General features: G+C 40.1%; 1 protein-coding gene across 1 annotated transcript in view; it reads left to right on the forward strand.

Moving 5' to 3' along the window:
* The window catches only part of MAD1L1 (MAD1 mitotic arrest deficient like 1), a 353601-nt gene that overhangs the window by 12782 nt on the left and 316164 nt on the right, over positions 1–24655 (forward strand). The window lies entirely within an intron of this gene.

The following is a 24655-nucleotide window of genomic DNA, read 5'->3' on the forward strand; positions in this document are numbered from 1 at the left end:
TAACTTGGTATGGAAAAGATTTGTGCTGATTTGTCTGATGGAATACAGAATAAAGTATTTTTCTAACCAACTCTGTTCATACTCACACTCCATACTCTTCATTTTTATCTTGTTTAATAGGAGTTTTTCACAGCCTGGTTCTTTTCTCCCCACCCCAAGCCTTGGAATTCCATTCTTGGAGCAGCACTGTTGTTGTTCCAACCTTCCCCTCTGCAGCATGTAGAATATGCCCAAATAAAAAATGAGGGTTCTTGTTCTATGAGCTATTAATCTAGATAAGCCTGTTTTGCTGCTGTTTGTCTGTGTTTGGTTGATGTTGCTTTCGTCCTCCAATGAATTAGTCAGGTGATTTTTGCTACCCATAAACAGATACAGCCTGGAGTACAGAGTGATGTAAAAGATGTGCTTCAGGTATGGGTTAAAGATGAGGCAGTAACTCAGATACTGAATGTACTGATAGTCATTGATAGCAGCTTACAAGGTTTAATGCTAAATTTGTCTGTGTTTTTCCGAAAGTGGCAGAAGACTGCAAGTTTTGAAAGGTTGAAATTTGGCTGAAAAGCTGCACAAATTGGTGAAGGCTGACAGGTGGGCCACGAACAACAGCTTCAGAGGAGTTTTAGTCCAAGCTTTTTTTCCTTTTTTGGTAGAATAAATAGTAATGTGTGAAGTGGGGTTTATTTGGTGGAGTTTTGTTTGTTTGTTGGCTGTTTTTTTCCTTCAACTGGAAGTAGTGACTATATGAAGATTTTACATATTCACCTGCTGGGCTCAAAGATCTTTGTAAACACAGCAGAATTATTTTATATCAATGATCAAATATATCGATCATGACCTACTTAACTGGGTCTTTATTTTTTGGAGCACCATTTTCTGTTGCCAGTAGTGCTGTCAGCTCAGGGCTGATGTTTGTGTGTGGGATAAAGCAAAAGATTTTGTTCACAGTACTCCTCAGAATCAATTCAGTTTTTTTCCATCACAGGGGCACAGTGGAGAGATCAGATATCGTTTTCTGAAGGGGCTGTGGAATACAGGAAGGAAATGAGATGAGGTTGATATATCAGGGAGAAGTGTGCTTGGACTCTTCTGTGGAGCTCTGACACTCCAGTCACGGGCTTGGATGTTCTTGAGTCGCATCTCACTGTGGTTCTGTTGTAGGGCAGGTCTTGGCCCCCTGGTGCTGATGATGTGAGGCTCATCTGGAGGGACTCTGAGTTTAGTGAAGCCCAGGTTTGGAGAGTGCCTGTAGTGTCCTTCAGTTTGCAGGGTCGATCCAGCTGGCTGCAGCCACAGTATCACATTAAGCTGCCATGGCTGTTTGGTGTGCTCGCCCTCCAGGCCTGTGAAGAGAAGTGCACGTTTGACAGGAATTCAGGCCAGTGTTTAAGGACCATTTTCCCGAGGTGGAGCCTGCCAGCTGCAGACAGCAGACACTGATCTGCTGACCTGTGCCTCGAGCAGAAGAAGTGAACCTGTTAATGCTGACCTGGTTTTCTTTCTCAAACATCTGTGGGTTGGCTGGCTGACAAATCTTGGGGATAACTTCCTGCAATGTCTGAGACCAATTAAGAGGAGGAGATAGTGTGAATGTGCATGCATTTCCTCTCTAAGAAAGGGTTTAATTAAGTGGCAGGCATCTCTATTTAGTACAGTGGTTTGCACAGTTGTAATTCGTAATTACCCAGGTGCTACACTCAGTACGGGAAGTCCTTCTATGCACATTCTGCTTTTGGAGTTGGGGGAAGGGAGGAGAGAGGGTGGGAAAAGGGAATCGGATTTCTTGATTCTGCATTTAGTGGTGGATTAGTGCTCTTTTTTTTTCAGTGAATAGAAGAGAAGGGAGAATATTGGAGTTCTCTACTTTCCTTTTTGAATCTTGATTAACTATGCTTAGCTACTGTGTGCTCTCTTCCATACAAGGCATTGAATATCTTTGCAGTAGTGAATGAAGCTCGTAATCTTTTCCTTTCTCACAAGGTAGTAATTTATCTTTCTCTGAATGTCCATTATGAGTAAGTGGTTACTGGTTTAAAAAAAAAAATCTGTTGACAGATATACTAAGCAGTGCATGTTGAAATAATTTGAATTACTCATGTTATTCTGGATACTTAATTAACAGCAACCAATCAAGACAAGACTGGGGGTTACTGTTGCTAGTTCCAGTAATGCTGTAATTCTGGCATGATCTCCCCATAGTGGAACAAGTATTTTTACTGGATAGCCTATTGTAACCCTGTGGTCTTTTGTCACCAAGCAAGAAATCAATCTAATTAAAAGCATTTGATGCTGGCTGCCCTCTGTAACTGTACCACTGACCTGAAGTGCTAATTTCTTTTTTAGGGGGCAGTTAGGGGTTGGGTTTGTTTGAGTTGGCTACTGGTGGCCCCCAGCTTTAGAGCTGTGTCCCTAATTGGAGGATAAAATTAGGATTAGCATAGTATGAGGATACTGAAATTTCATGTTGTATGTTTAAGTTTTTTATAACTAGTTGTAATTTATGATCTGTGAACAGACTGAAAATTGCATGACTGCTGTTTACAAGATTCCCAGTGTAAAACGAACTGTCTCCTCACAGTGGGAATTCCCAGGGTGCCCAATAGGGAGATATAAACTATGCAGGGGGAAACATTAATTTAAAAACCTCACATCAAACAACAAAAACCAAAACAACACCAAAAAAAGCACTATGCTTATTAGAGAAACTTTCATAGTTATGAGGTGTCAGCCTACCTCATGGACAGATTATCTGCTCTTGTCCTCTGTAAGCACAGTATTGCATTTTAGTGTTTGCATTCCACTGAAGCTGAAGGTTTGAGAAATGGTACCTTGTGGTCTGTGAGCTCTGCAGCTGAAAGAGGTGGCCCTGCAGAGCAAGAAAGCAATCTAGAATGGGAAACAGCCTTCCCTTCCTTCATCAGGTTTCCTCTGTAGGTGCATAAATACCTGTGTGGTTCCAAAGCGGGGAAGAGAAGGTGTCAACGAGCAGCCAGGTTTGGAAGGGATGATGACGGTAATCATTGTTTATACAGAAATAAAGGTTACATGCTCAGTGTTTGTAGGACTTAGGTGTGAAAGATGAAAGCACTGCCTTAGTAGCATTTAAAATCTTCTTGAGGGAGAATTACCTGAACAGTTCCAAAGGGGATCTTTGGCTTTAGAGAGAGTGAGGTAAAAGTTTAAAGAGAAAACTATTTGTGGTTGTCTTGCACTAATTGTACATGTGCCAAAGCCACTATTCTTTACATGGAGAAGTCTTGGAGGAAGCTGTCACCTATTGAATGTGACGTGCAGCACATGGTGGAATATTGCTCTAAGCTCTTCTGTTCTTTTCTTATTTTAAAATGTACATTATTCTTCACTTTCCACGCTGCCCTGGGTTTTAGCTTTCCTTGACAGAATGTGTATCATGCCTGGTAGGGAGAAAATGCTCCTTTGTAATCTCAAATTCTGAAGCTCCAGGCTTCAGAGTAGTCAGATGCAGATTTCAGGCCTCGTTTAGGTGTTGGGAATAATGCATTTAAATATGATGTTTGGAAGTGTGGTGTCAAATCTGTGCTTTAGCCAGAGTTTAGTCTTCTCCCATTCTCACGGGGTTGATCCACTTAATTTTATTATGGCAACCATCTGGGCCTCTTTTCACAGATACCTTAAAATATTGCAGGTCTGTGTCTGACAGTTCCTCACTGAAATGCTGGGCAAAGCTTCCTGCCATATTTTCCTATCTGATATTAATTTTCTCTAAAAAACGCTGTACTTATCTCTGATGTTCAAAAATTATTAGTGTTCTGTCTCCTTTGCCATTAATGCCTTTTATTTCCGTTTGAATACATCAGAGTTAATAAGTCTGGAGGCTAAAGGAGAGATAGGAAGGGTGTAAAACATAAGGGATGAGCACCTGACAACGGGGCAGACTGAGGCTGGAATGTATAATCAGAGAATCAGAGCAAGAAGTAAGCAAGCTCAGATCAAAAATATCTCTGTCCTTGCTTTGCATTTCAAAGCTCTGGGAACAGTTCAAGAGATTGTCTTCCCGGGATCACAGATCCATAATTCTGGAGACAGAAAATAGTGTTGAACAATAGCTTAGCACACTGTCCATCTTCTTTGGTGGAGGAATATTTGAGGAACTTCAGTAGTTTGACTACAGGAGTTCGGTGGGGAATAATGACATCAAAGAAAAGATGGACCTTTCTTACTAGGGTTATAAGAACTTTATTTTGGAAGTGAGAATGCCAATAGACCATTTTTTTAAATGAAAATTATCTCTTCTTTTTCCATTGACTCTTTTTATTAGAATATAGAGCATTACCCCAGCTTGAATATAAGGTGCATTCCCCAAAACAGTAAACTCAAGGCTCTTTTTCCACGAGGATCAGGAGTGGTTTTAGAAATGTGTGCTGGTGTTGTCTACTGCATAGCAAGTGATTCATTTGCCACGGGGGACTTGCCAGTCAGACACTTCATTTTGAGTTGCTGCCATATTTCCTGCAAGTATAGTTTGAAACACTGTTGGAAAACAGTTGGGTAGAAGTTACTTGTTTCCTTCCAGCATGTAGTGACCCATGTTATGTGTAAATGGCTTGAACTTCGGTGCTCACTCTGCTGTGAAGGAGAAGCTTTCAAAAATACAGACACTTTTATAACGAGGCACTTTCCTTGCATTAAGCAGCCCTGTTTGCCTTAAAGTGAAATTATCATTTAAATAGCAGAGACTAATCAGCAAGGGGATGGTTTGCTCCTGTCAGACAGCTCAAATGCTTGTGCTTGATTTTTATTCAGCCTCTCATTTGATCATTTCCACAAAACCAATAACCACTATAATCTCCAGCTCATTTTTAATTTTACCTTTCCATTTCCATTTTAGCATCTTTCAGTATTTCAGCTCTAAATTTTCTGCTGGGGCTGTCAATGTGCTCTGCCTCCCCTCTCCCTTAGATGCTCAGTGTATTATACCTCATTTAGCCCCAAAGTTTTGGGTTTGCAAGGAAACTTTTAAACAGAAGTGTACATCCTGTACTACTTATTGGAGAGGATTTTGTTTTAGCATAGTAATGCTTTTTCAAAACCTTTCTCAAAATGGACAGGTCTTCTCTGAACAGAAGCAAACCAAAATGCAAATGTAAGGATTCAAACTCTTGTATGGGCTACTCCCTTGTACTCCTGGGCATGGCCTTTAGCTACAGGTCAGGGAACCTCCCTTCTTTATTGGATCAAGAAATACCAAGATGGATTGTGCCAGACTAATGTACCAACTTTCTTTGCCTAGAGAATTGATTATCTTATGGAATAAATCACAGTAAATCTTATTTATTTGAACTTCATTGAAAGAAGAGAACCATTTGGGAAAGTATAAATCATGTGGGAGAAGAAGGAAATTAATAGAATTGTAGGATGTATAAGGAATTGTTTAAGCAGGGATAGATTTAGTATTGTTGGAAGGAAAATGCAAGGATAAGTAGAATTCCTCAAAGATTAGCCTCAGGATCTGCTTTATTTAGTATTTCTATTAATGGTTTTGGTGCAAAAATTTGGTGTGCGCTGATAAAACTTGGCTAATGATGCCAAGTTCAGAGAATTCATAAATACACAAAAGCTGGATATGCAGAACTGAGTGACCCTAAGGATTAGAGTGCAGAAGTGGGACAAAATTCAAGGAAACAAGGCACAGTGCTCCATGGAATTGGGAGCTGAATGCAAACATCTTTTCTAAAATGGAGCACATGCACTGGAAAGAACTGGAAGGGCTTTGTGCTTGTTTGCAGTGGTGGCTGTTCTTTCTCACACGTAGGATGCACCAGGAGAAGAACTTCCACGGAGGTGAAGGTGTTCAAGTGCCTCTGTGGATGGTCTGGCAGATGTTTCTGGGAGTTCTGGTCACCCACTGTGGGGGAAGATAGTGGGAATGCAGAAAGGGGTTGCTGGAAGGAGCCTGAGAGCCCACTGAACCAGTGCTGAATGGAACAGCCTCTGGCAGAGTCTGGTGGGAGATGAAATTGCTGCCAGGAGATACATGGATAGAAGGGAGGAGAAGGAAGGGGGGAGTCCATACCAGTGAGAAAAAGAAGCAGCTTTCCTTAAAACTTGCATTGGCATTTAAATCAAGTCACTGTAACTCTGCCATGAATGCAGCTAGAAGGAGGTTCTAACTTGTAGGAAGACTAAAGTTCTGAATGCAGCTTTCAGTGGAGTTAAAAGTACCCAAACTACTGCTCCACAGGATTATGGAAGAGATGACTCGAGTTCATAACAGCAAAGGACTAGATAGGACCTAAGCTAGAAGGTCCTTTTGAGTCCCACTTTCCTGTGAATGTGTATGTGCCAGTCTGTAAGCAAGGGAACGGGCACATGAGTAGGAAGAGGGGAATGGTGCATTTTAGTTTGGAATGGCAGGCTTTATTTAATACCAGGGTTCTGAAAACTGGAGGTGGGGAAGGGGAATTTGGGGGTTTATGAGTAAAAGTTAGACCATGTCCATCTTCCTGCCCACGCAGAACAACAGCTGTGGCCAGGGACCTGAAGCGTGAGAGCAGCTGACCTTTGTTCGTGTGGAGAAATAAGCAGTTTGCTGAAAAATGCGCTGAACTATTAAGAAGAGCTTATCTGTCAGTGCAGATAAGACCAAAAGATGATTTGTATCATCTGAGAAGCTTTTCTGAGTGCGTTTGGTGCAGGTTATCTTGATGATGTTTTGAATGTGACTCACTCCTGGTTAGTGCTTAACCTCATCAGTGCTTCACCCTAGAACATGGATTTGTACTTCTAGTGGGAGCTGGGAAGGGGCTGCTTTAATCATCTGGTTTTGTTTTGTCATTGGTGCAGGAGGAAGTTCTGCAGTGGATCAGCCAGGAGGGGTCTGATTTTCAGTTTTAATTGTACTTTACAGCATAACAACACCAACAAGGGGCGGGAGAAAACTGGAAATGTATGAACATTAAACTGCTTCAGTTTTTTAGCATTGTTTAAATGCTCCTGTTCTGACAAGCTTACTTACATGCCCTGTGATATTATTATGTAAGCTTTGTCCTTAAATTCCAATCTTTCTTCCCTTGGGACTTCTTTGCAAGTGAATCTTTTTGACCAAAGCACGTGTTTACCTGGGCTCTATTCTCTTTCCTCACCAGCTACTTTACTAGAGGGATTATGCTTGTAAATATACCTTTGTCCATGCACTGCTTGGAGAGAAGCACTGTACAATGTTTTCCAACATTTCTTAAAGGGCACAGTGAACTTGAAATGTTAGTGAGTTAAAAGATTAATGTGATAAGTGCCTCAAGGTTCTCTTGAACTAACTGTGATTACATAAGTGTTGTTTGTATTCTAAAATAACTTATAGCATGGAAATTAGCATGGTGGATTGGATTATTTACTCATCCATCTCTGGTCCTGTGTCAATGGAATCCTGGGCTAGATAGGAAAATCCAGACTGATGTGCAAGACCCGAAGCAGACTTTTTTAGAATGGAAGTTTTTTAACTCTCAACAGTATGAATTTTACATAAGCATAAAGATTTTTAGTTGGTGCCCTTCATCCCTTTTAAAAAGTAAAAACTCTCACAATTGGAGCTATTATGTGGTATGTGCACAGGATAAATAGAAAAATGTTTTGCTTTCAACTATAATGTTTCTTATTTCAAACAATGTTCAACAAAGTTGTAAAGTTATTAGAGAGAAGTGAGCTTCCTAAATTGCCACTGTTTACATAAATGATGCCTTTTTCTGTTTGAGGCAAAATGAAAAGTGTTTTTTGTCTTAACCTAAAAACACCAGCCTGAAGTGAGCTGCCTGAGGGAGGGCAGACACTGCATCAGGCTGGCAAGAGCACTGGGCCTGTGATAATTGGAAAGTTTCCCATTTTGAAAGCAAAGGTGGGAGGTGTTGAGGGTTGAGTGGGTCCCTGTATTTAATGACCACTCAGAATCACTGTCTGAAGGTTGTTTTCAAAGTGCTGACCTGAACACCTGAAATAAGAGCTCAGGGCTTCCGTTTTCAAATGACGCTTTCAGTGGGGTTAGAACAGCTTGCAGGAAATGCAGCCAGGCCTTCTCAGCAGAAAGGAGATAAAACATGCCAACTATTCCACATAACCAAGGCAGTTAAGAGGTGGAGGTGTGTGGAACCTTCCCTCCCTCCCTTCCCTGAAGTAAAATTCTGGGAGTGCATTGGCAAAGCTTGTTTTTTAAAATAAATGTTCTGCCCATGTTTTGGTCATCATGTGGCAGCAAAATGTGGTTTTTTTCTGATGAAACCATGGCTTGCAGAATGGCATTGTTGTAAGAGGATGATAAATTTTGAATGGTGTGTTTGAAACCTCTGCACAGTGAAGCTGCTCTCAACTTTTGCTGCCTCTTGCTTTAAGCAGAAACAGATCTGTCAGAGAGCCTAACCTTGCAATGTGGGTACAGTTTTGGCTTTTCTAGAAATGTATTTACTTGAGATTTTGAGCATCTCTTCTCTCCTTTTCTAGTACCACTTGGATTCAATCCTTCCTGACTCCTTTTCTCTGCATTATTCTCAACTGTCCTGTCAGCAGAGTTAACAATTGCTGCAGTTCTTTGCAGGGAGTAATGGGCGACTATTGCAGGAACCATTTTCTGGCACAAGTTGTTCCTGTTGGAATTGCTTTTGAATTCTCATTACGTGTTTAAATTCATTTCCAGAGATACTCTGAAATGAACAATGTAGTGAAAGGGAAGATCAATCTTTTGGGTAGGAAGGAATATGAAATTCTGGATTTTCTTGAGTTATTCCCTGCTGACCAAGCTGATTTATTTTCTGTTTCAATGAAACGATCATCCTCTTGCTGTGACACACATCAAGCTCTTCAGTAATGGCTTGAAATCCTGCTAACTTTTCTACAGAGGATAGTAATAGGGTGTCTGGCTTTGACTGAGAATATGTTCAGTATCAGTATCCTCAGTTAGAGGAGTCAGCTGTTCATCAGTTAGCTTGGACAGGGCTCCTTCACAGCTCTGCTGTTGCCTGCCTTCAGAAGATGATGCTTTGACCTTAGTTAGGAATTTTGTTTTCCTCAGTTTTGCTAGTGTGTTTGAAACTAACATTTCCAACTCTGTGCTCTTTGTATTCCCAGAGATAAAGCTTTGTGGCTTCAGGTGGTTTTCTGCAAATGTAGCAGCCAAGGTTGATGGCATCAAGCCTATTTTGTGACAAGCCTTTCATTTAGGCCTGATGGTTTCCAGTGTGACTTTGGCAAAGACATCACCTGCCTTCTGGAGAGCTGGCCCACTTGTCAAGGTCACACAACACCTATTGGCTCACCTGTCTGCAAGTAGCTGGCAAGGGGAAATGCAATTGGCACTTTGTAATAACTGATATATTTGCAAGGCTGGTAGAGAGGAAGAGTGAAAAAGTGGTCTGAATTAGGTTTTTTTTCTAATTGGGTAGACATAGGTCTTGGAAATGTGTGTGCTCCTGTCTTTGTGGCTTATGGCAGCTGCTAAAGATAAACATGCTGTTTCTCAATGTCTTTTGACTGTAGTTAGATAGTTAAAATAGCTTTTTTCCCTTTTTTTATCCATCTGGTTTTTGTATCCCGTTCTGTTATTTTCAGTGTCCAGGTCAGTAGAGTTTCATAGAACTGCAGAATATCAGGTTGGCAGGGACCTTGAAGATCCCCTGGTTCAGCCTTTCATGGCAAAAGCCTGGTCTGCACAAGATGGCCCAGCACCCTGTCAAGCTGAACCTTAACAGTGTCCAATATTGGGGGAAACTTTAAGTAAACCCTTTGCTGTAGAGTCAGACATTCTGTTTGGGGGTTTCGGGATGTATATTAATGAAGTGTTTGCCAGAAGTGACTTCCATGGTGTGATGTTAGTAACTAAGTGTCAGACACATCTGGTAATACACATTGTTAAAATAACTGCATTTTTGTGTCTAAGGTTGTAAGGGTTGCAAAATAAAAATCTGCCCCTTCAGAACTGAACCATCATAAGGACAGTTAACAAAGTTTTAGCATCTGTGGCAGTCCATGGCATTTGTCAGGGAGAATGGAATGCTTTTGGTATTAATTTTGGATTCAGTTCTATGGTGGGATTAAATAACTACATGGAATTTGATGGAATTGTATCTGACAAGAATCTTGCTGACAGCCTCCAATTGTACCTGGGTTGTCATAGTTTGAAGGAGCTGTCTCTCACTAGGTTGTTTCTCACTGTTTTCTGTGCTTGGTAATTTGGAATTGTTAGGTTTGTATATGCTGTCCCCTGCATTTTCCTCCCCTTGCTGTGCCAGGGGAGTGCAGGGTCTTAGCTGAAACGAGAAGGAAATAACTACCTTCTCCTCCACACACTGCTGCGTTTGTCAGAGGCAGCTTGAGGGCTCAGGTTGTCCTGCTGTTGTGGAAGAGCTGCAATTCTCTTCTCTCTGAACAATAAGCTTTGTATCTGTTTGTACAGTAATGAACTGCTTTTGTTTCCTTCAGGAACGTGCTCTGCTGTCTGGAGCGTTTCCATTTACAGACAACCCTTGCCAAATTAATTTTATTTAATTATCTCCCAGGGCTAAGCTTGAATACATTTTGTGTTAAATTCACTGTTTCTCCCTCTTCTGAACGAAATGGACTTAATATCCTTGTTAAAATCTGATTAAAACTAAAATTGAGTTTTTTGAAGTCTGATTATCCCATGAAATGGAATTTTTAAACCTAATTATGAATGGATTTGCATACATTCTTAGCACCATTGAAAAGAAAGTTGAAATAAATTTATTAATGAAATCTTCTGCTGTCTCTTTGGGCCATGGCGATTGCTGGAGACTGAGGGAGGAGGAAGGAAGGCGAGAATGAAAACTCTCCCTCTTTTGATATATTCCCTCTTCCCCCTCAATTAATTCCAGAGCTGGTTTGACCCTGTCTCATTTTTATGCCTCTCTGCCACACAGCCCAATTTAGGTAATTGACGGCCTTTCAGAGGGTAACTACACAGTTGAGCTGGTTTCATGTATTTAAAGCCTTTGTGCTTTCTGAAGAGAGGATGTGGGGAGGCAACATTTGCTTCAATTGTTTTGTTCTTCCCCTCTTTCCTGAGGTGGCCCTGACACCAAATCAATAGGCACCTCTCCTTTCTCCTTTCTGAGGAGCTGTATATTGGAGCATTTATTTTATACCCGATAAAAAACGGATAGTTTTTCAGACTGCGGTGAACACGTGAGTGGGATTTGTGATTTATTTTTTTTTTAATGTAGTTCCCTGGGTTTGCAGCAAAAAGTTTCTTTGTAGGATACATTCGAATCTCTCACTGCAGTAATTGTGCCCATCCCTTCAGGATTTTGGGAGTCCTCTTTGGGAAATGGAGTGCCAATGGAAGTTTTGTCTGTTTGTCTGACCTCAGCTCTTTGAAGCCAGTGCAGAGGGCAGCAGGATGCCCGTGCAGGGAGGTGTTTTGGCAGTTCAGAAATCCTGGTCTTGAAACACGGCTCTGCAAAGAGTAAATACTCACCATGTGGCCAAGTGTTCTGTAAGCATTTGCAAAGTTACTTTCAAGCAGAGAGACTTGTTTTCCACATGCCTTTGTGCTTTCATTTTAATCCCATCTTTGCTCAGGTTAAGTACTAAACATACTGATGGTATCAAATTCTACAAGAAATGTGAAATTCTGGCACTGTTTCTCTGTGATGCTTCTGAGGTGAGGAGTCTTAGGAGAGAAGCTGTGGCTCAGCAGAGGAAGGAGAGTTGAGCTGAGATTGGAGAATGCTTTTAGCTGGCATGTGCTCAGCCAAATGGGTGAAGCAAATTAAAAATTTTCTTGGTATGTAACAGGAAAACTTGAATTCAGACAAGCTTTGGAGGAAAGTAGCTGACTGAGGTAACTCTGCACCAGGGACTTAAAATTATTTTATGGTTTAATGACTGTGGCTTTCATTTGTGCTTCCCAAAACTATTGTCCACAGATGCGTTTAGTGTCACACTTACTGTTTAAACAGGACTCCCTCTACACTTGGGTTTTAAATGCTTTGCAGTATCCTCCCAGTCAAGCTCGAGTGGAATCTGAAGAGTTAAGATTATCTGAAGCACCTTTTCCTCAGTTGTGGAGCTGTTGTACAAAAGTGCAGTCACAGTAGCAGTGAGCCGAATCTGAAAGCTGCAGATCCTGGAGAAGCCAGGAGAAGATCTCCAGGAGGGTAGAAGTTTTGAAGGCTTCTAGAAGAGTGATTTTTAATTCTTTTATTGTGTTCTGGTTGGTTCTGTACCATCCATTCACCAAAGGAAAAGCAACTGTTTGTGGGTAGTCCTGCATCACAGAGCGTGGTGAAATACGATCTTGAAGGTAAATGAGAATGCAAGGAAAGATGTGAAGGTGGAGTGAGAAAGGGATGTTTTGTTTCTTTTAACTGAGAGAAAAGAAGCTCTTCTGTGGATACATTTCAAATTGTGACATCTAATTTATCATGTAATCTTATTAGTGCCTTCTCTGGTAGCTTCAAGTATTAATAGTGACCAAAGCTCGACGATAGCAGCAAGTCAGGGTGGTGTCCAAGTGCCTGTGACACCAGTGCAGTCCTTACCTTAATCCCAGTCACTGGAACCTGTGGCAAAGAAAGACACAGGGAAGCCATAATTGCCTTTGACTGCTCTGAACTGGGTGCTGGAGGAGGCAGCTGAGCTGAGCAGGGGTTTTTGAGAGTGAGCTGGCAAAAGAGGAGTGATTGTTGAAATGCCACTGTTTACATCTTTAATGCAATTACACTTTAGCAGTTCCACTTTCTGTGAAGAAGTCTTAAATTCTCCTTCTGTCTCCTTCAGCCATGAATTATTCATTCCTTATGGATGATGGTGATTGAGGTTTGGCTTTCACAGGCAGGTTTATTATGCCCACTTAGCTCTAACTGCTTTGGCACTCTCCAAGACTCAGTTATTTTCCCAGCATTTGTCCTTAATGTTTATCGTTCTTCTTGATGTTGAAACTTTTGGAGTATTAATTCAACTGTAGTTGTGGGAATGAGAGTCTGAGAGGATCGAGTGAGTTGCCTTTTTTTTTTTTTAATTGTGTGTGTGGTGGGTTTTTTTGTGTTTTTTTTTTTTTTTTGTGGGAAGCATAAGAAGAGCTTTTATTTAGATCTGTGGTAATTGCTAAGTCTGAGGGCAACTGTTGTATTATCACCGTGTGTCAAAGAATTTGAATATGAGACACTTCATGTGTGGCTTGGGAGATTTGCATGTTAAGGAAATAAAGTAGAATTTCAAAATGAGGTGAGATTGATGTGCTCTTCCCTTGAGGGAGAGTGGTTCTGAGGGCTGGTGAGATTGGGATTTTGTATGGTCGGTCTCTTTGTAACACAGGAGTGCCACCACCTCTGTAAAAACAGTGACACTCTGGGCTCTTCTGTTCTGACAACTTGTGTCATCTGGTTTGAACTGGGACTGCAGCATTGAGGTCTTGGTGTGTCTCATGTTAGTCGAGGCCTAGAGCTGATGTGCTAATGGGCTTCCATAAAACTTTGGGTTTGAAATGTTATTTGTCCTTCACTTTGAATATTAAATTTTTAGAAACTCTCAAAAAAAAAAAAAAAGAAGTATGAGAGAGAATTACTGCATTTGTTTAAAGTTCTGAAAGCTTTTTTTAGCTAAACAGTTCAAAGAGCGCATCTCACTAATCAGAGGAATATTTTTGCGTCCCCGGGGTGGTCACAGTGTTTTAATTGGAACTCGGGCTTCTTTGAAGTCCTTTTTAATCCTCCCTGAGCTGGGGGAGAGGGTTTGAAGACAGCTCTGTAAATCTGAAATTTCTTTGGTTTATTTACATGTGTCTGGGGACGCGTGTAATTCGTTTTCCTGGAGTGAAGTTCACTTGCCAGCTCATGGACAGCTGAGTGGGAAATGTGCTTCTTTAAGTGGGGAGGCCTGAGACAGAGGCTGGGGGTTCTGGATAGTGAGCTCAGGTTCTCCTGGATTTGTTAAAACCAGGAATTGAGCAACAGCCTCCAAATGGGAAATGAACTCAGTGGGAAACGATGTAGCAGCTAAATGTGAGGCTAAACTAAGCAAAAAAGCTAGGATTTAAACTCATGTTTTAGGATTAACTAATTAGTATGGCATTCAAAAATGGTGTTGCATACTGATATTTGCCTGCTTTAACACTGAGGAAACTGAAGATTTCGGAGACAGTGCTTAGGGTTGATAGCTTTAACCATCTATTAAATCAGCATGGGGTTTAATTTTCTTACACTGGAGTTGGATTAGAGGTTTTTGGGTGTCTCTAGCCAGATTGCTTAGTCTTTGTGCCTCAATGTCTAAAATTCAGGCCTTGTTTTGGTCTGGTTTATAGAGGAATCTAGTGTTACCTCAGGTGTATTATGCACTTGATGTATTTACCATGAAAGGAGCCCCAGTGGCAGCTGATGCCTTTTGTGCCATCTTAATACTAATACCTTGTAGGAATCTGTGGCTACTGACAGCACAAGCATTTTCCTGAGGCGTTTTCTACTTTTATTTGTTCTGCTATTGATTTTCATGATAAATATAATCATTTATCAGCCATGTGTTTTCTGTACTTCAGTAAGGTTTTTAACCTCTCACACTTGCTGAAACTTGGATGTTTTATGTTTTGCTCCTGGCAGAGGTGAGACGTGCTGTGAAAAGCTTTGAAATCTTTGATTGAGTTTGGATGGTTTTTAATTAATTGAAGCAACAGGCTTAACCTCAATTTTCTGTCTGAAAGAATAACTTAGTATTCCAGTTGAACATAGAAGCAGTATGCTTTTCATTCTTTCTAAAATTGTTATCATAAATTTACCTATGACTGATGTTATTGGCTTGATATTAAAAGAAACAAACAACCACAGTTAAAATAACTTTACTGTAGCTTGAAGTTGCAGTTTAAAGTGGCTGTTCCTGCCGTGAGACTGAAGAGGTATGTGATTGTAATCAGAAGTAAATAAGAATAATATATGGGATGTCAAATCACTTTATATAAAAGTAGTTGAAAATATGGTCTAAACTCTCCCAAGGACCTGTAGCCAGCCATTAATACTATTTCTTCTTTCTCAAGATTAGGGGTTTTATGTTACTGCTGGCTAATATTTTCAGTTGATAAGAGTCTGGGAAAACAACGTGATCAATAAAGGTGTTGAAAACAATACAAGAACTTAGGTAAATTAATATTCTGCAAGTATTATCACAGACAGGTGTCAAAAGAACAAGACAATCAATTTAGTGCTATCTGTAAAATTGTCAAGTGTGTGTATATTGTGAGTACCTGGCCTTGGTTACAGTTTGAGCTCTCTTGTCAGACAGGAGCCCCAGCTATCTGGAAAAATGATGTCTCTGTGTTAGTAATTTCCATGTGGGTACCATTTATGCCAGAAGGGTGTGTTGGATACATGTGAATGGTATTTGTTTTTAGTTTTTGGAGGATTTTTGTGTCTTGTCCCTGTTCCCACTCCTTCCTTGAGAAGCAGCTGATGATGTCTGTTCTAGGCTGGTCCAAGTGTCTTCAAATGTCTTGAGAGTGACCTCATGGAATGGAACCAGCAGAGGTTCAGTAAAATTATATCAGTATTACTAACTTAGACTGTTTATTTGCATAAATATTGTTGCCTAATTTGAAAACTAAGGAGATAAATATTTACTTCAGATCCTTCTGTTGTAACCAGCCATCCCTGCTGGCCCTCAGCTTGGTGAGGAGCAAATCTCTGAATGAGGTTTTATTCATTGACATGAATGTTAGAAATAGAAGTTTCTGCCTGATCTTCTGCAAGTTTCATTTATTACCTTTATTTTTTTGGCTGTTAGGATGCTTTCCCAGCTTTGTGTAATCCCAGGAATTGGCCTGGAATAGTTTTCAAGATTTCTAATGATCCTCTGTTGAATATCTCTTTGAAAGATATCACATATGTCTGTTCAGAGCTTGTTTCCAGTGAGCTTATCTTTCTATTTCAGGCTGTGATTTTCAGATATGAAGTTTTTGTGTATTACCATTTACAACTATCCAAATGACTAGAAAATCTTACAGTTCTAACCCACATGGTTAGAATTAATAATTGGTATTCTGCTGTGATTCTGTTCTTTAGATTAATTTGATTTCAACTCCACTCCCCCTCTTGGCCCCCCTATTCACACTGTCCTCCCTGCCCAGCCCCAGATTGCCACAATGATTGTTCCAACTCCACTGACAAATGGAAACTATAGGAAAAACAACCCTACTTATGACTCCCTAAGAGAAGTTTTTATTCATTTCATGGCGTTATTTTTCCCTTTAGCTGTTGGTTTTTTTCTTCAAATTAAGTTCATGATTGGGAAAAACACTTAAAATAGGTTTTGCTGCTGCTGCAGTAAAATGAAACATTACATTATTAAATGTGTTTACATTTTGTGCTTGAAGTCTTAAGGGCAATAGGTATGAAATTGTATGCCACAATAATTTCCTTTCAACATCATCATTAATATATAATTACATTCACTAAATTGCAAATTGAGGAAACACATTTGGTTCTCTAATTGTAAAGATTGTGCTGATATCTCTGTTAGTGTGAGAGCAGTAACAGCCATTTTTTAAAATCCTTTTTGATCATTTCCAACTTCACTACTTCTGTGCTGCTGCTGGTAAATACTTGAAAGCTGCTTTAGAAGTTTGTGTGGTTCTTTTTCTTTTTTTTTTTCCTTTCAATCTCTGATCTCTTGAGTTTAAGACCTTAAGAACTCTTTGTTTTCTTATATTGTAAAAACATAGGACACAGAATATTTCATAGCTTTGCAGATACACTCCATGTTTCTTGAGTTGTATGTTAAATGCCTTCTTGTTGCCTTATAAACGGTTTCATTTTATGCGAGTTTAAGCCAAATTCAAATTTTGTGTTACAGCATGATTGAAATATGTGGACTATCTCTCCCTTTTATCTTGCTTTTCCCATGGGATGAGGCATAGCAAGGCAGGCTGCAGGAAGGAATTGATCTCTTCTGTGTCACAATACCAAAAAGATGGGTTTTTTTGGTTTTGCCTGAGGAGACAGTCAAGAACAGGGCATGGCAAAGTGTGCTTTCATTGTTTTGAGAATGCTAAGCATAAATAAGAGTTTTAGAGTCACTACGCTTTTTATTTTATTTTCATTCCATATTTATGCTAGAAATCATTAGCTTTTGTGCCAGAAAAACCCAGAGTGGCAGCTGAGTGGAGAGCCAAGCATGTTTTGCTCTGGTTGTACCCTGTGGTCAGCCTCCAGCTGTAATGTGGAACAGCAGAGCAATTAAAGGACATCCCTGTGGGCTAGCAGCAGTACAAATGGAGCTTGTGTGGGGATATACTTGTCATTAAGAAGAGCTCAAGATAATTTATTCTGGTTTTTTTCTAGTTAACTCTCTGTTTTCCCTTCTTCCTCATGTACTTTCTCTGGTGTTTAAAGCCTAGGTTGGATTCGACTCTCAATGAAGTCTAGTCTTGGCAGTGCTCAAATAAATCTGTGAGAGGTAGCATAGAATCTATTCATCCACCCCAAGCCCCAAAACAGTGACTTGATGGTGAATCTCTTGCAACACAGGCAGCAACACTGACTTCTGCCCACTTTGAGAGCCAGACTGACAGTTCCCATGTCCCACTCTTGAGCCCCTGTGGCTGATGATACCTGACTCCTGGAGCCCTGGAAGCTCAAGGAGAGCTCATATTTTGATGAGAAGAGAGCTGAGACAGGTAGGGAGTAGGGAATGGGGGAAAACCCAGACTGGATTTTGGCCAGAGTATGGAATGGGGGAAAACCTGGATGGGATTTTATTTGGAGTATGGAATAGGGGAAAACCCGGACTGGTTTTCCCAATTTAAAAAAAATAAAAATTAATAAAAAAATGAAGAATTGGACTTGATGATCTCAGAGGTCCTTTCCAGCCCAGCTGATTCTATGATTCTATGATTCAGACCTTCAGTGGCAGAAAATGAACCGGGCAGAGCCAGTGGTGGCCACTTTAGTGGCAGCAAACAGTTGGATTTACTCTGCTGGTCTCACCAAATTGCACCAGGGTAAGAGAAGCCTGGAAATCTACACTGATGGTTTGTGAGCTGGACCCCTTTCTGAAAGGCAACTGTCTCTGTGTAGAAAGTGCAGCCATGTGCTCTGATACTTTTCAGTCAAACTAAAGAAAATTAGGCATTGGAATAAATTGCCCAGGGAGGTCTCTGGAAGTGTTCAGTGGGTATCTGACTGTGGCACTTGGGGATGTGGTTTAGGGGTGGTTAAAGTTGTGCTGGGTTGATGGTTGGACTGGATGGTATTGAAGGTCTCTTCCAACCTTGATGGTTCTGTGAAAATTGTTTTTGTTTCACCACGACCTCCCAAAGCTCTAAATTACATGTCATGTGGTTGAGCATGCAATGACCTGACTTCTGTGTGAAGACTGAAAAGAACTCAAAAGCTGACTATTTTTATCTTCCAAATCAGCAGGGTTGGCACTACTGTGTATACATTCCCTCTGCTTGAGGGCTGTTAAAGCCTTTCACTTGTGAGGTTCTGTTCCACTGTGCAATGTGTGTGCTCTGTGGTTTGTTCTGTGCTTGCTCTTAGAGCAGTGGTAGGGATGAGAAAGAGGTTTGGACTGTTGAAACGTCTGCCAAATGATTAATTTTTTTTTTTTTCAGAAGTAAGGTTAATGTTATCTCCTTGAACCCTTAATTGTATCTTTAAAGTAGAAATGAAACTTAAAAATGAGTTGTTATGATGCCATATCCTTAACTTTGGGAGGAAAAAACCTTTCTTCATTAAAATCCAAAAAACTCTATCTACTGGAATCTAAGACAGTTTTCTTCTTTTTTTTTTTCTTCCCTCTTCAAATTACGGCTTGATTGAATTAATTGCTAATTTTGCAGTTGCTTCAAAAGAGACTTATCAATTGTCTTTAGAATTGTCAAGACACTTATGAACACTTAAAATGTTTTCTTACAAATAAGTTGTTCTTCTGCTTCAAGTGGTTAATGGGGACATTTGCTTTGGTAAAAAGCAATTGGATTTGTTGATTCTATCTGTACACAAATAAGAGTTTTCTAAATGAAGGGAACCTCAGAGGCTGAGATTGCTTATTGCTTTCACTTACACTTCAGATTTCCTCTGTTTACTTTGTACATAAAACATTAAACAGGCACTTTACTGGAGAAACAGTCTCGGGTATACCTTTGAATGACTAAAGATATGTGACTGCTCTTCAAAACATTTTAATCGGTGGTACAGAGCACTAAATGTGCCCTAATTGCCTAGAAATGTTGAGAAATTGTTTCTGTGACTAATGTGTGTAGGAGATTCTGGACCATATGGATTGGTTAATGTAGTCAGCAATGGAAAGGGAGGATAAAGGTGTGGAGATATGAACAAACACGTGTAACTGCCTGGACTGGAGCTTGAAGGGGCTTTTTTTCTACAGTAGAAATGCTGTTGTGAAACTTAACTCTCAGAACTTCCAGGTGGGGACGCCAGATTTTAGTGGCAATGTTTTCCTCTGGTCTGGTGAAGGAGAGCTAAGGAATGCTCCCAGGGAGGTGATGCATATTTTGAGGAGAAAGGGATGTTAAGCAATTTGTAGCTTTCTTATGCAAACTTGGAGTTAATACAAACAAATTAAACTGAAGGACTCCGTGTTGCTGTATCCTGGGAAGTCTGGATGTGCTGTTGTGATTATTGTTATTTGCTCAACTTTCTTGAAGGGTGAGTCCTCCCAGGAGCTGAGCTGCTTTTGGACTTGGTGAAGCTTCAGAAATAAACAGGAGTCCTGTAAACCAGAGATAAAGGAGTTAAAGCAGTAGTGGAGCTCAAATAGACAAAAAGGATGTTTGAGACTCACTTCAGACATAAGGAAAAAGACTATTACAGACACTATTACAGGCCTTTCTAATCATACAGAAATATTTAAAACAACTAAACTGCCTTTCCAGAAGTCTTCTGTTGTTGTCATGTTATCATTCTGTGTTTTGTTCTTCAGATGCTGTTGTTTTTCTGCCTGGGAAGAAGATTAAATTATTTTTTAAAAGCAGAAAAGGTTCTTCTTCAGGAGAGGAGAATTTCAGAATCTGTTTATGTTTCTTATACATAATACAAAAAAAGATAAGGAACAAAATAAATATTTTATACTTCTAGGAGATTGCCTTTAAAAAAACAAACCAAACTCCACAAAAACCCCTGGAAATTGTTTTTCATTGAAAAGAACTAAACAGATGTGGCCTCTCTTTCTATGCCTGATTCTCTTAACAAGCAGTTCAATAAAAACTTCTGTCTCTGGTCTTTATCCGTTTATTGTGCTGAAGTGTAAAACCTAAAATACTGCGCCAAAAATCTGGTAATGTTCCATTTCAATTTAATATGACTTAGTCCAGACAACCAAATCTGTCACTGAATATTCATACTGAGTTAAAACTATAAAGAGAAATGTTAATCCAGCAAACTTCCAAAAATAAGTTATTCTGAGTAATTTGGTATTATAAATGTGATATTAGTTTGGTAGTTTGAATGAAATTTAATTAAAAGAAAAAGCATTGAAAAACTCAGTTCTCCAGACACAGTTGACCAAGTGCCTGTTTTTCTCTTTAGTTTTGCTTTTGTCTTGCACTTCCATAGTTAAAATTTAATGTTGATCTCTAGCTACAATAAAACCTCTCCCTTTGCTGTGCATTTTGAAACATTTTATAGAAGCAACAAGAAGTTGACATTCTAATAAATTATAAATTAAAATTTTTTTCTTTAACATTTTCATCTGCTTACTGAGTCTTAGTTTAATGTTACTTCAGCATCTAATTCTCAGTGTGTCATTGTCACAGTTCTTACTGAAATGGTAATAGATCCTTAACTAAGAACAGGGCTTTCCTCCAAATCCTGTGAAATGTCAGTTGTGTGCATTTAAAAAAAAGACATAAAAAATAGCAAAAGCTGTTTTCCTTGTTAAAAAATGTGCCAGTGGGTGCTGAAAGTCATTGTATGACTTGGTTGGACATCCCATTACGTTAATTTTTCACTTCATTGGAACAGTCTTAGGTTTTTATCATTCTTAAATTGCTCCTTTTCAAATTACCTGTGCTCCAAAGGAAGGCAAAGAGCTTTGGTTAACAGCAGTGTTGTGCCTCTCCTGCCTTACTGTGCCCTAAGCTATGCTGGACTAATTTTCTTGTTTAGGGCAAAAAAAATAATCTTGTTTCCAAGTTAGGCTTAAATTCACCTGTTTAGTTTTTTGATTCTTGCTTAAATGCTGTTGCAGAAGGAAGTGGGGTCTGGGGATGGGATGGTGGGACAGAGGAAGAACACTGTAACTTTTGGCTCATTGTGCCTTGCCCAGGAGAAAGGATCTGAAGTCAGTGATTTCTTCTGCACCTGCAGTTTGGAAGCCACTTTGTCACTTGTTGTTCACGTTGTCTTTATGTTTACAAAGCAGGTGACTCAGTTCTAGTGACACACTGCTCTCAGTCAGACCATCCCGTGTGTCCCCTCACAGGATTTTGCACGGCTGATGCAGACCAGATGTGGGTTTTTTTTGTGGTTCCTGGGGCTCCATCATTCCTTGGGAAAGGAAGCTGCCTGCAGCTTTGCAGGGCAAACAGTGACAATGCTCAGCTTATTAGGAAGGAGTTCTGGGTCTGTTCCTGTCAGGAGAGGGTTTCAAACTTCCCTCAAGGAGCCGTGGTGATTCCAGTAGTGTTGGTAAGCTGTGTTGTCATACAGGTGCTCTTAAAGCAGATTTCTTGGCTTTCTAATACTGATTTTAATATCAGCTGTTCCATAGGGAATGGAGGGAGCTTAGCAAAAATGATATACATCAGACAAGGTTCTCAAGACCAGAACATGTTACTGTGTGTTGGGATGCTGACAAATGTCTCTTTTTATTGGCATTGTTTTCAGAAACTTGTGAAACTGGTTACAGCTGGTTGGTGTTTGCAGTGCTTTGGGATTGGACCAATTCTCTTGCAATTGAAAGCTCTGATTTAATATTAGTGTGCGTGCGGTGTCATTCCTCTACTTGTAACTGTGGAAATTTGGCTTTTGCCAAACTGTTGGTGACCAGAGTAGGATGTAGACCTCAGAAACAGGCTTTGAAACCTCCCAGTAAAGGTATTTGACAGCAGAGTGCATGCAAGGGGTGTCTTTGTCTCTGATCACCTGACATGATTTAGCACTATAGAAAGTGACCTTTTCTTTGGAGGGGGTTAATACCCATTGCCTTTGTTTTCTCTGCTGCTCCACTCAAAAAAAAAAAATAATAGAAGGTATCTAATGCCAATAAAACATTTTCCAGAATTAAATGTAACCTTAAGCTGCCAATTGCTGGAACTGAGATTGGAAGCTGATTGTTGGTTTGAATGGCCAAACAGATGAGGATGATTGTTTTTTATTGGAAATCGGTCAGGAGCTCTCATTACTAGAAATCTGTGGCTTTTATAGTCCTGTCTCATTTTACTATTGGATTAATTTCAGTTCCCTGTCTCAGTCCTAATACACGATGGTATGAATTTCTGAGAAAATGAGTAAAAAATTGAGGCAAATACATTTTTTTGCACGTTAGGAAAAGAGAAATCTGTGCTGTTATTTTATTGATGCAGGGACCAAACACTGGTGTGGGGGACTGGCACTCAACATGGCCAGAGAGATGCCCGATACTAACTATCCTTGTGGTAAATCTGCTATATTTGGGTGAATTATGAGAGGTTTAGAACTTCATTTTTCAGAGCCTTGTTCTTGGCATGACGTTGTACAAAAATTGTTCCTGTTGAAATTGGTGTATCTGCTTAGAGCTTCTTTTTGCCAAACAGACTAAGCGTGCCCAGTCCATTTCTGTCTAGTGTTTTCTCTCTCTCTTTATCCAAGTTCCCTTTATCCTTACCTCTAGAATTTTTAGTTAGAAACTACTGTGAAAAGAGAACATCTACTTAATTAATGAGGAAAAAGTCTGAGTCAGAGATCCATTTCCTGCAAATAGAACCCATGTTGAAATCATTGTAGTTTTACAGATTGCTCTTATAGGATTTTTGCTGTTAGAGCAGTGTTGGATTTGAGCTCTTCAGAGCTGAGACTCCCAGAAACCAGCAGTGTTTTGCTGTTGCTCCTGGATTATGTGGAGATGTGACTTCTGTCAGACTGGGTTGAATTAGTTCTCTGGTGCTCTGATGCTCAGCCATCAGGTACCCTCAGTAAAGAGCTGGAGAACTGCTCAAGTTGAGGATCCTTTCAGGCTCAGCTACAGGACTTTGAAGTGTTATTTAGTGCTGCAACACATTTGAAAACCTAGATGCATGTTGGCTTAAAATTGACTTATCGCTTCTACCAGAATTTGAATTTTAGATGTTTTAGACAAGCCATCTCCAGGTTGTGTCTTGGTTTCTTCTCATAGTTTCCTTGGCCATTGAGTGTGATGTCTTTGAAGAATAGTTTCATCCTGTTCTGACTGGTTTCTTTGCTGCAATGGGAGAACATGTCCATCTGTTTTATTGTATATTGACTGTTAAGACTTGGACGTAACACAAATTGTATTAGAGCCCTCAAAGTTGTCTGCTGAGGAAGGAGACAAGTGTGCAGTTCTGAAAGTGAAACGCAGGAACTTTTCAATTGGGACTGCCAGAATTGAATCCTATCTGCATCAACTCAGCGTTTAACTAATTTTCACTTGACTGGAAGTGACAGATGATAAAAGAGAAAAAGTGATACCTTTCCTGATGTGTATAGTTGGTTGAAGAGTGTTATCATCAGAGAAATTAGTTCTAGATTCAGTCAGAATCCCAATGGTCAAGCTAGAGGCACCTCTCCCTGCTCTGTTTTTGGAGTAGCAAGGACCTTATTCTAGTGCTGTATTTGAATAATGTAAAATCTGACCAGGCCTAATTTCAGCTGCCAGCGAGAGTGAAACCTTGACTTGCATCTCGAGGGCCACAACAGGCTGTGTTTCTACAGATTTCACTGCTGCAAAACTGCCTTTCCACTCTCTCCCTGAGAAAAACGCTTTCAAGGTTTGGGTCACTTTTCTCCTTTGTGGGTGGTGCATCTTGTGGAGCAAAAGGATGCATGTACCTGGTACATGCAGAGATACCCTTTCCAGCTTCCTTTCCTTTGGGGAAGTGTGATATAGATGCTTCTCTTTTGGAATGGGAAAACCTTTCTGATGACTCAAGACAAAAATCTTTTCCTAATTTTTATAAGCTACCTTCATTTAGAGTGACTTAAAGAGACTCATGACTTAAAGAGAGGCCTCTGAAAGAACGGTTTCCTTCTGCAGAGACTGCTGGTGTGGTGTCTGGGATTGTCAGACCTTTAAGAATTTGTCATTGGATTTGATGAAAAAATAAACCTATTCCTGACAACTGTAAATCTATAGAAATCTTTGATGTTATGGACAAGGGAAGGTTGTCAGTGATACTTGAAGTGTTACCTAGAGTTCTTGGATTTTTTCTTCCCTCCTATGGCTCTGGAATGATGTATGAAGGACCCTGAAGTCAGCACACTGGTAACTGTGTGACAACCCTGCTTTGAGTCACCTGTGATGTACCCGAACCTCTACACTCTGAGTGTGTTCAGCAGTAGCCAGAGTTGTTGAATTGTACAGTTTCTATTTACATTTATTTCCTCCTTTTCTTACCCTCGTAATATTAATCCTGTGATGGCTTTAATAACACAGGATTTTGTGTGAGCCAGACAGGATGCAGCTCTGTGTTGTTTTAAGGGACTGCAGCAAGTCTGGCCCTGGGATATTGCCTTGG

Source organism: Lepidothrix coronata, unplaced genomic scaffold (assembly GCF_001604755.1).
Source record: "Lepidothrix coronata isolate B3197 unplaced genomic scaffold, Lepidothrix_coronata-1.0 Scaffold41, whole genome shotgun sequence".
Lineage (NCBI taxonomy): Eukaryota > Metazoa > Chordata > Aves > Passeriformes > Pipridae > Lepidothrix > Lepidothrix coronata.